At 46.0% G+C, this 11,729-nt stretch overlaps 1 protein-coding gene across 3 annotated transcripts in view; it reads right to left on the bottom strand.

Moving 5' to 3' along the window:
* The window catches only part of RGS17 (regulator of G protein signaling 17), a 94,351-nt gene extending 86,293 nt beyond the window's left edge, over positions 1 to 8,058 (bottom strand). For all 3 annotated transcript variants that reach the window (XM_042445967.1, XM_042445969.1, XM_042445971.1), the window contains exon 1: positions 7,892 to 8,058. The gene's annotated coding sequence lies outside the window, so the exon portion shown is untranslated. The remainder of the gene's footprint in view (positions 1 to 7,891) is intronic.
* Positions 8,059 to 11,729: the final 3,671 nt, after the last annotated feature.

Genomic DNA, 11,729 nt, shown 5'->3' with positions numbered 1-11,729 from the left:
ACAGAGAGTGGGTTGGAGGAAGGATTTGGACACCAACCCGAGTGACGCCACAGAAGAGATATAGTATTTGTTGTTGGCTGTCTTTGAGTTGATCTCGACTCATGGCGACCCTATGGATGAGACATCTCCAAGACCCCCTGTCCTCCACTGCTCTGCTTTATTCCTGCAGCCCCATAAAATCCATACTGATCTCCTTAATGGAGTTCATCATCCATCTGGCATGTCTCCTCCCTCTCTTCCCTCCACCTTTCCCAGGATTATTGTCTTTTCCAATGAGTCCTTCCTTCTCATGATGTGCCCGAAGTGTGACAGCCTCGGTTTGGTCATCTTGGCTTCTTCCAAGGAGGTTTCTGGCTTGATCTATTCTAGGACCCGTTTGTTTGTCTTTTGGGCTGTCCATTATATAGGATATAGTGGCCTGTTACAGACAGCCAAAATAAAGCTGCTTCGAGTCACAGTGGAGGTATGGTGTTTCAATGATGCATGCGTCCTAAAAGTCCAGAAGCCACAGCAAAGCCATGCTCCAGTCTGGAGTGTGGCTTTGATGCGGCTTCTGGACTCTTAGGACGCATGCATCATTGAAACACCATACCTCCACTGTGACTCGAAGCAGCTTTATTTTGGCTGTCTGTAACAGGCCTATGTTTAGCTATGAGAAAAATCTAACAACCACATACCTTCTAACTGTCTTGATTGTTAGGAACAATCCGAATTATTCTTGTCATCCCACTTTTTTCAGCGGCTTTTGCAAATGTCTCTCTCTCTCTATTTCCACTCTGGCAGCTTTCAAGAAAGCGCTCAAGACGGATCTCTTCCGGCAGGCCTTTCCAACTTAGTTACCCTCCCCAGATATAGAGATATTTGTCCCCTCATCTGTCTATTTTCCCCCAGCAATGTTTCTGCCTATTTTTTGTTTGTTCAATGTTTTTAATGTTTTTAATGTTTTAATATTATTACTGTTTAATTCTGTTTTAGTACTGGGAATGGGGGTGGTGGTTGGTCTAGGCTTTGATTTTTTAACTCTATTGTAATTTGTTGTATTTTATTGTTGTAACCCGCCCAGATTCTTCGTGATTGGGCGGGCTAGAAATAAATCTATTATTATTATTATTATTATTATTATTATTATTTCTTCCACTTTCCCCTTTTATCCCCAACTTACTTGCATTGTTATGAAATGAGCTCAAAGTGTAAAAGTAGTTCACACTCAGCTAACACAGCAGTGGGAAGAGGAGATGCAAGGTGCAATCTTGCTCTTCCCAGTAGGCTTAGGCAAAAGCAAATTGCTTTAGCCTCTCCTAGCTGGTGTATTTTTCCTTGTTAATACCTTTTGCCATCTTGATCACACTTGATGTTGTTTAATGACATACATCTCATTTTTTCACCTGTGAAATGTTGCAGTGTATGCAACCACCCTTCCAAGGCAACCAAAGCCATCTCTGTGCCACAAACGAGGCTTAAAACCAGATTGAAATGGATCAAGACAATCAGATTAACTCAGGACCTGCTGGAGCGCAGAGGCTACCAGACATTCTAATACCTCCACTTCACCATGGGACTTTGGATACTTGTTCTAGGAAGCCCTTTTAACCAAGTCCTAACAACTGACTCCTTTAAGCTGGTAGACTCCTTTATGCAGTGACCAATCCATTCCTCCTCCATTTCTGACCCAAGAAGGGTAAGAATTTAGAACACATGCAGTGGCTCTACCTTCTCAAAGGATCCTGTCCACATTCTTGGGCTACACAAATTGAAAATAATCCATTACTGTTGGGCAAGCACAAATCTAAGTTGCATTTACTTGAATTGTATCAACTGTTGAGTCCAACGTGGAGCAGATCTGAGTGCTTTTTGCAAAATGTAGTGCAAATTTTTTACAATGGGCTTTTTGCTGGTCAGAATGTAATATACCTATGACCACTTCAAACAGTTCTGCCAGATGGCTCCTTGCAGATAACAATGATGGCACAAAATTACCACTAGCAATTTTCTCATTCCAGAGATCAACAGGACTTTGACAAAATCACCTGCTGAAATAAAAAGAAAATCCCCCAAAGCCATCAGAATACCATTTGGATCAATCAGCTTTCTAGGGCAGACCATCCTAATTGGTCCCACATTCAAAGTTAGAGGTCTCTAGAACACCCCAGTCTAGAATGGAGATAACCAAGGCACTAAGCAGACCAAGGACATTTCAGACTACTATTTTTGAAATACAAGGTTCCTGAATCTTCTTCACGTATCATCAAATCATAGGACTTTATCAGACTGGCAAAAAAGACAGGAGCATAGCAATATGCTCCCATCAATATCGCGCAACAACCCAAGATTATCACACAACATCACGATTATCACACAATTATCCTGTGAATAAAGAAGGATTGTAGCATCGCTTTTTATTCATGGATTTTCCAGTGAATAAAAAGCGGTGCTAGAATGCTTCTTAATTCAAGGGGTAATCATGACATCGTGCAGCACTGTGTGATGATCTTCACGTCTTTTTTACCGGTCTGATAAAGTCCACTGACTCACAGAATCAGAAGGGGCCCTATGAGCTATCAGGTGCAGCCCTCTGTTCAGTGCAGAATCTCTGGATAGAAAATCCCCAACAGGTAGCTGTTTAGCCTCTTTTTGAAGACATCCAGAGAAGGAAACCTCACCACCCCTCTAGGCAATTGGTTCTATTGCTGAACCACTCTGATATTCTAGATATTGCTGTCTTGATAATATCTTTTGCTGCTTGCTCCTCTGTTTCCCATTTCTTCAAATGTATCCCAGTCTCAAAGGCAGAATATACCAAGAGACTTTGAAGACAGGACTTTGGCCTTTTTGCTGACATACTGCTTAGCTCTTCCTGTTGGAATTCTAGCAGTCCCTGGAGAAAGCCATCTTCATTAGCCAAAACTTAAGCAGGACAAAGTAACTTGCTTATAACTTCCCAAGTCCAGGGTTCCAACCAAGAAGAAATGGGAATTGGGTTCTAACAACTGCCCTCTACTCATGGGATCACCATATGCTGGCAGGCAACTTGAAGACACACACACACACACACAAACACACACCAGGAAGGAGTAAACAGTTGGTCATTTTCTTTCCTACTGTTCTTCCCTGTCTTCTCTTATAGTTAGAAGTATGGTCTGGTCTGTAAACCAGATACCAGGGTCACAGAAAGCAGCTTTGGAACCTGATGAACCCCCCCCCCCCCCAACAACAAAGCTGGACTGGCTAAAAATGTTTAGAGAGCATTTTTGGTTGATGACACAAATATGTAATCCATTATTCAGAACTGTGTGTTCACCATACATACAATATATACATATTTAGAAAGAGAAAGAGCACAAAAGAGAGAGTGCATTGAGAATTATTTAAAAACAGAATTATATTCTGTTCAAGAGTTGCTTGTTCCCAGTAAAGAGAAATGCGGCCAAGTCATCTCTTCATGCTTATTTAGCATCTAGTATTGGTATTGAGATATCAGAGAATTCACATGCTTGTACCATGAATCTGTTAGTGATTAAATCTGTCAATCATGCAAAAATTAAAATAGGCAAGAAAGTACATTTAATTTATTATTAGTCTGTTCCCCATTGACTACCTATAACAAAATTGGTTCCTAGGACTGTGAAAATGTCTCTCTCTAATATGATGCATTTAAAAGTATTTTTATGCATTAAGATTTTTATATAATTTCTTTCAACAAAGTTTTCAAGGCAGTTTGAAGAGTTCACTGTATATATTCTGCACTGAAGGACACAAGATGCAGAAACCAGAAAGAACTTGTGAGCAGGCTGATGAGAGTGAACAAGAAAATCATTTTGCTTGAATTTTCACTGTCTCCTGACACTCATGGCATTTTGATTGAGAAGGACAGGGTTTAGTGTGAGACTGGCCTCAGGAAGATTCAGTTCCAAACCTATTTTCAGAACCAGGATTTGATATAAGTTTACCTCTGAACATGTAGAGCACATTTTTGTCACTGCTGGACTAGCATAGCTTGCCCAACCATGGCTACTGTCACACTGCAGAATTAAAGAAGTTTGACATTGCTTTAACTATTGTGGCTCCATACAGATTTGAAATGAAATCCAAACAGGATAGAATAAATGTCATAGCTGGTGCTGGGAACTGCCATAAAATAATCTTGGACAATAGAAATATTTGGATATTTAAAGGCCTAAATCTAATTGCTAATCTGACCTAGAGTAAACCCACTGAAATCAATTGCTGATTGGTATGTCAACACATATATATGTCTTGTTGATTATACTGTAATTGGGACTAGCAATTAGATTTAGGCCCTTGTTGTTACTCTTGTTGCTGTTGTTGAAATTAAGCTGGGAATTCTATGTCTAATAATTTAAGTGTAACTCCTCGCTAAGATCAAGGCTTTCTCTTTCCTCTTTCTTTCTTTTGACAGTAACTACAGGAGAAGACATTAGTTTTCAAGTCCAGAATTCAGGCTGCATTTGTCTGCACACATAGTGTGAAATAAATTTCACTGAACACTAAGAGGCTTACTTCTGAGTAAATAAGCATAAGGATCTTGCAGGGCCTTTGAGACTAAGAGGCTAAACTGACCGGCATTATACACTGGCATGGAGTGTGGTGTATACCCTGCCACCCCTACGCCAGCATCACGCTGCACGCCAAACACACAGCGGGGGGGTATCATGGCACTCTGTTGGAACAGCGTTTAAACAAGGTGTGCCAAAAGAGTGCCAAAAAGCCACTGCCACGACAGCAAACATACCTTTTTGCCTGCACTAAAGGGAGCGGCATTCAGCGCCAGCAAAGTCCGGATTGGGGTCATGTTGTGCGGTTGCTGTGGTCCCAATCTGGTGCTGAAAAGGGCAGCAGGATGCCACTCCAAAGGAGTGGTCTGTCAATCCCCTAACGGAAAGAAAGGAATTGGCAGTATGGTCCACCAAATGCATCTGAGGAAGTAGAATGAAGTCTACAAAAGCTCATGCTGCCAATTTTTTTCTTTTAGTTAGTCTCAAAGGTGGTACAATGGACTCTTGTTATATGCTGGAGTTTGGTTCCAAGATCCCCTGTGGATAACAAAATCCATGGATGCTCAAGTCCCATTAAATATAATGACATAGCAAAATGGTGTCCCTTATAAAAAATGGAAAATCAAGGTTTGATATTTGAAATTTATACTTTTAAAAAACATTTTTAAACCGTGTATGCTTGAATCCGTGTATAACAAATCCATGTATAAGAAGGGCCGACTGTACAAGATCTCTCTTAAGTACTGATTCTATAGACTAACACAGCTATATTTTTGAATTCTAAGCATAAGGACGTTGCTAAAAATGATAAGAAAAATGAGGTTGGGAAACAGAAGCAATGTAAAACTTAGGTAAGAAAGAATGCTGTAATCACAACCTTATGGCAACAATTTTCTACTAAATTCCATTTTAATGTATATGGGGTGGATTATACACGGAGAATACATAGCAGTACAGTTATTAAAATGAATAAAAAATTTCTGAGCAGACTAGATATTTGCCAGGGGCAAATCCAGAAACAACCATTGTTAGGGATTTTGCCATGCATATTACTGACAAACTCAAAATTGGGTTTAACAGGCAATTTTTGTGTGTGGGAGAAGGGCTTAATACCCTGTGGAGACTTCCCTGAGACATTAATTTAAAATAGTGCCATAAGGGAAACTAAGAAGATAAGTTTGCAACTCATTTGATTATTATGAAATGCCATTTTTTTTTGTCTTAAAAAACAACAACAGGCATTTCATTCCAATTTATAAAATTGCAAAAGTAGTGGTTCTGCCTAAATAATCAGTGGCCTAAAATGACCCACAGAACCAGAAGATCAGACATGGGAAAGGAATACAGAAGCTAAGCAGATACTTCTATACAGAAAGGAGTGTTGATTCTCCATCAGGCCTTATTCTTTTCTGGAAGGGAAGATGGAGACAGAACAGACACCTCAAGGATGATCCCTTCCATCAAAAGCAGCTATCCCCAAATATACCTGTCAATAACTTTGTTGCTGTTGTTATGTGCCTTCACGTCCTTTCGATCTATGGGAACTCTATACCCTGGTCTCCAGAGTCTTAGTCCAAAACTCAAACCACCAGGCCATGCTGGCTCTCATCTGCTAATAGTCAGCAATTCTGCCAGAAAGGAGAAAACGGAAGGTTTCCCTCCTTCTGTTGCTCAGTCGCAATTTAGGATGAACTGCAGCTGATTGGGCAGCTACCTGGCTAGTCATTTTACACTTTGCTGTCCTTCCATCCCAGGAAGGCAGGCAGATGCTCTCTTGGCTCACTTCCTAGCTGTCAGTTTTCTCCCTTTGCCACTCTTTCTTTTTCCTCCAACCTCAACAATTTGCAAAGTACAAGAAGCACCAGGGCAAAAACCCAAGCCAAACCCAGATGTCCAGCTGATACTGCAGAATCCAAGGAGAGCAGCTTGGGGAGGGAAATGCATCCTTGGCTCCCCCTCAGAAAGGCAAGGGGAATGCCCCCCCCCTCAAACCCCCTCCTCATGTGTGGCTCCCAAGCTGCATCCATACTTCAGGCAGTCAAAGTGGGCCCAGAATGGATGATTCCTGAAGTGTGGCTACAGCCACAGGGGAGGCTGCTTTCCCTGGCGCCCACCTGACATCCCTCGCCTTTGTCAAAAGGGCTGCTGCCCAAGAAGGCAACATTTCATGAGGGAGGGCTTGGGAAAGAAACAAGTGAAAATCCAGCAGGCTGCAGGGAGGCCGCTTGCCATCATCTGGAATAAGGGACGAGGTTGGTGGGTGAGAAGAAGCCCAGCAGAGAAGGAAGGAAAAGGAGAGAGAGGGAAGCCCTTTCTCCTCACCTCTCTCAGAGTCAGGGGCCATTTCAAGGGGGCTGGACTTCCTCCTGGACATCTATGTGCCCTCCTCACCTCTCTCAAGGGCCATTTGGGAGGGTTTATTTCCTCTTGGATATCTATATGCCCTCTTCGTTGCTGTGAAGGGCCATTTTGGGGAGTTTATTTCCTAATGGGCATTTTGTGCCCTCCTTAACTCTCTCAAGGGCCATTTCAGTGTGTGTATGTGTGTACATTGTTTCCTCCTGGGCATATTCTGGGTGCCCTCACCTCTGTGAAGGGCCATTTTCGTGTGTGTGTGTGTGTGGGGGGGGCTGTTCTTTCGTCCTGGACATATGTGTGCCCCACTCATCTCTCCCAAGGGCCATTTCAGAGTGTGTGTGTGTGTTTCCTCCCGGGCATTGTGGGTGCCCTCCTCGTCTCTCTCTCTCAAAGGCCATTTGGGGAGGGGGGGTTTCCCTCTGGGCATCGGCCTGCCTTCCTCTTCCATCTCAGTCAGGCAATACCCCCCCCTCCCTCCTTCTACAGAGAGAGAGCCCTTCTTCTGCCTCTCCTGCCTGGAAGAGTTTGGCATCTTTGGCTCCCCCGCCCTCCAGCATCGCTCTGGCGGAGGAACCCGGGGGACACACACACACAGCACACAACACACACACTCCCTGGGCATGGAGCGGTGGGGAAGCCAGGGCCCCTCCAAGCCTCCTCTCCTCCCTTTGCCTTTCCTCTCCATCCCTGAAGGGAAGCAGCGGCATCCCCCTCCTCCCCGGGGCTGGGGCCCAGGGCTCCCGGGGGGGGGGTCTCCCCCAGCCCCGCCCTGCCTGCCTGCCTCCCTCGCCCTTGGCTTCCCCATCCCTCTCTCCGCCTCTCCTTCTCCCTTCCTTCCCTCGTCCATCTTCTGCCTTCTCCTCCATCCATCTGCCTCTGATTTCTTCCCAGCAGACATTTTCCTGTCCGAGGCTGAGGTTGGAGGAGATGCGAAAGGGGAAGGGGGCAAATAACAATAACCACAACAACAATAATAAAGAAGGATAGAAAGAAAAGAAAGGGGGGGTGATGAGCCTTACCGGCCGCGCCTGGCTGTCTCTGGGCGCTTCTTGGAGGATCCCCGCCGGGAGCGAAGCCAAGCAAGGCTGCTGGTCCCTTAGCGGAGCTGCTTCCCTGCCATCCGCCCAACTTCAGCACCCAGAGAGCGAGGGAAGGAAGGAGGGAGGGAGGGAAGGAAGGAAGGAAGGAAGGGAAGAGAGGGGGAAAGCGAGGGAAGGAGGGAGGGAGCGAGGGGAGGGAGGCCGCTGCGCATGCGTCTCCGGAGCAGCGCTGGCCCCGGCGGAGCAGCTGGAGTTTCCCCGCTTTTTCCAAGCCTGACTCACCAAGGCTCCAAGGCAAAGGGAGGGGGACTGGGCTGGGTCCTCCTTTCCCCACCCCCCGCGTCCTCCGTTTGGAGCAGGAGGAAGGAGCAGGGAGGCCCACCAGGGTTCAGAGCCTTTCTTTGGTCATGCCCCCCCCCCCGTTTTTCTTGAAGGTCCTCCATTTGAGAGTCTCTCTCTGCGGAGAAGAGCAGGCTCCGTTCTCCAGCACCTGCCTTCCCTTCCAACCTCTTTCTCTCCCCAAAACGTCCTCCATTTGCAGCAGGACTAAGGAGCCTGCATGGACGTTTATACCAGCGTTTCTAGCTCCGAGTGGGGAGCGCCCTCCATTTGGGACGAATGTCCTCCCTTTGAAGCGGGACTAAGGAGCATTTGCATTCCCATTTACAGAAGTGTTTCTAGCTTCGAGTGGGGAATGCCCTCCATTTTTGCTGTATGTCCGTCCCCTCTTGGACGTCCTCCCTTTGGAGCAGGACGAGGGAGCATTTACATTCCCATTGATATGTTGCTAGCTTCTAGCGGGCAATGTCCTCCCCTCTTGAACGTCAGGACGAGGGAGCCTTTGCATTTCCCTTTGCCTTGCGGTGGTTATGTTCCCTCCATCGATTTCTTGAGCGCCCTCCCCGTGGCGGTGCCTTGGCGGCGAGGAGGCCATCTCCTCCCCTTGGTGCCACCACCTGTGCCCACTCCAGGCCCCCTGCTGCCCGGGGAGACTCCCAGGAGGAGGAGGGGGGTCTGGGCAGCATCTGCTTGGCATCAGCCCCTGAGGGGAGGAGGAGGAGGAGGCAGCAGCAGCAGCAGCAGCCCTCCTTGGCGAGGGAGGGAGGGAGGGAAGGGAGGGATTGCGGGGCCACGTGCGCAACAGGCGGGGGGCGCGTGGGGTCCCTCTGGCGGCCAGGTGAGGGGCGGGCCCTGCCTCTGACAGACAGAGCGAGGGATGCTCAGGGAGGGAGGGAGAAGACAGCCACCTGCTCCTGATTGGCTGGCTTTCATTGGGGAGAAAGGGCGGGAGGGATGCAGCAATAGCAATAGCAAGTAGATTTCTGTATTGCTTATCAGTACACTTAAGCACTCCCTATCCCTAAGCAGTTTACAAAGAGTGAGCAAATTGCCCCCAACGATCTGGGTCCTCATTTTAGCAACCTCCTCAGAAGGATGCAAACCTGAGTCGAGCTTGAGCCCTTTTGCAGGTTTGAACTCGCAACCTTATGGTTTGATAGTGAGTGGCTGCAGTGCAGGCAGTACAGTACAATATAGGAGTTTATCACATGGGAGGAATTTCTCTTAATTTCAAATGAAAAGAAAGTGGGGCCAGAATTTACATGAATTCAAATTGCATTCAAACTGACTTCCCATTGCCCGAAAATAGCTTGCCATTGCCTGAAATTGCATGTGATCACCTCTCACGCAATAAAGTGAAACCCATGATTGCGTTCGGATTGCCATTGGATTATACTTCCAATTTCCCTTGTCTGATAACGTCCATAGTTTCAGTGAAAGCCTCTGTTGTGTTAGGCCCATAAGGATGTGAAATGGCATCAATGCTCCTCCACCACTCTTTCTCCTACTGAGGAGAGGGCTCTGTAAAGAAGGAGAAGAAAGGACAAGCGCTCATCCTGCAAGGCTACTCCACTGTTTGCCTTTCTCCCAGAGAGAAAGACAGGTGAAGGAGGAGGAGAAAGAGCAGCAAATGTTCACCCCTTAAGGCTCTTCCAACACTCGGCCTTCTCCCAAGAAGAAGCCTGGCAGGAGGAGGAGGATGGGCAAGGCTCCTCTGCCACTTGGCTTTTTCCTGAGGAGAGGGCCAGGCAAATAAGAAGGAGGATGGAATTAATATTAATTAGTATTAATTAATATTATTAATTGATATTTAATTAAACCCTAATTAAACTTCTGCGGCCCAAGGAAGTTTGGCCTATTTTAACTTTGGCCCCTACCTACTGTCAAGTTGTGCAGGTCTGCTATATGTAGAGAGATCTTGTAGCACCTTTAGGACTTTATCACATGGGGGAAATCAGGGAAAAGCGGGGGTTTAAACAGACATTTTCCAGTATAAATCCATGTGAATGATTTGTTGCTGGTTATTGCTAGGGTAAGTCCTCTTTAATCACAATGTGTGTGAAAATCTTCACTGCGATCATGTGATTTTCATGGGATAATATCCATTTAAACCCCTGCTTTTCCTCTTATTTTCCTCCATGTGAAAGTCCTAACTGAAAGAAAGAAGTTGACAGCACGAGCTTTCGTAGACTAAAGCCTACTTTCTCAGATGAATTTGAACAGGAAGTAGACTTAGGGGCAAAATGGACCGCCCCTTTGCGCCAGCTTGGGGGTGGTGTCTGAGCGCAATGTTTAGACGCCGCAGGCTCCGATGCCACCCCCAAGCCAGCGTCATGCCACCCACCCATCCACCCAACCACACAGCGGGCAGCTTTGCAGTGCTCTGATGGTGCAGCATTTATACACCTCAATCCACAGGAGCACCTCAAAGCCATGGCAGCACCGGAAAAGCCGCCTTTTTTCAGCTTTAAAAGGAGCGGCATTGGGGGGGGGGTGATGCCAGCCACAGTGATGCCATTCATTTGGGCCAGCTTAGTTTTTTGGGGGCAAGGGGATTCCACAGCCAAGTAGGCCCTCTTACATATCCTTATCAAATGGGCCTGTGAGAGTGATGGGACTGAGAGAAAGCCTTCCCTGAAGATTTTAAGTAAGCTAATACAGAAAAACAGTCTGTTTTAGTGTGGATCTAAGCTATATGTGACTTTCTAGGTGAAACCCAGCACTTTTAAATTGTGCCCAGAAACAAACTGGCAGTCAATAAAATTTTAACAAAACTGTTCCCTATAACTCTGTATAGCGCCAGAATTTTTTTACTAGCATGGTCACCAAGTGTTGTATTAAAAAATACCACTTCAAAGCTCTGATTTTACTCTTGACAAAGCTCTGAAGTTCCTATAACAAGAACCTAGGCCCCCTTGGCACATCAAGTGTCTCTCTGTAAAGTGGCCAAGATAGAAGAACAGAAGGGGGTTTGAAATGTCATTCTAATGACCTTGCTGATCATCTTCTGGGTGATCAAAGGACTAAGAAGCACACAGATTTTCTACAATGGCAGTTTCCCTTTCAGACTGTGAAAGGTATACATGCTCATCATGCTGAAAGCACTGTGGAACCACATGATATGGCCTGGTGGGTTTGAATATGTGGTCTTCCTAACCTGTTCATTGAGAAGCTGAGGTCAACATGAAGAAGACCCATGGGAAAAGCTGACATGAAAGTCTTTATTAGTTATTAGTAGTTAGACCTCTGCTAAAAAAAGCCCTCCTTAGACCCCCTGATTAGCAATAACTATCGAACCGTCTCGTTGTTGCCTTTTTTGGGGAAGGTGATCGAGAGAGCAGTTGCTTTCCAGCTTCAAGCAATCTTGGATGAAATGGATTTTCTAGACCCATTTCAAACTGGCTTCCGGGCGGGCTATGGAGTTGAGACTGCCATGGTCGCCTTAGTTGATGATCTCCGTCTGGGCATGGACAGGGGA

Source organism: Sceloporus undulatus, chromosome 1 (assembly GCF_019175285.1).
Source record: "Sceloporus undulatus isolate JIND9_A2432 ecotype Alabama chromosome 1, SceUnd_v1.1, whole genome shotgun sequence".
Taxonomy (NCBI): Eukaryota; Metazoa; Chordata; class Lepidosauria; order Squamata; family Phrynosomatidae; genus Sceloporus; species Sceloporus undulatus.
This window is presented reverse-complemented; position numbering and strand designations above follow the sequence as displayed.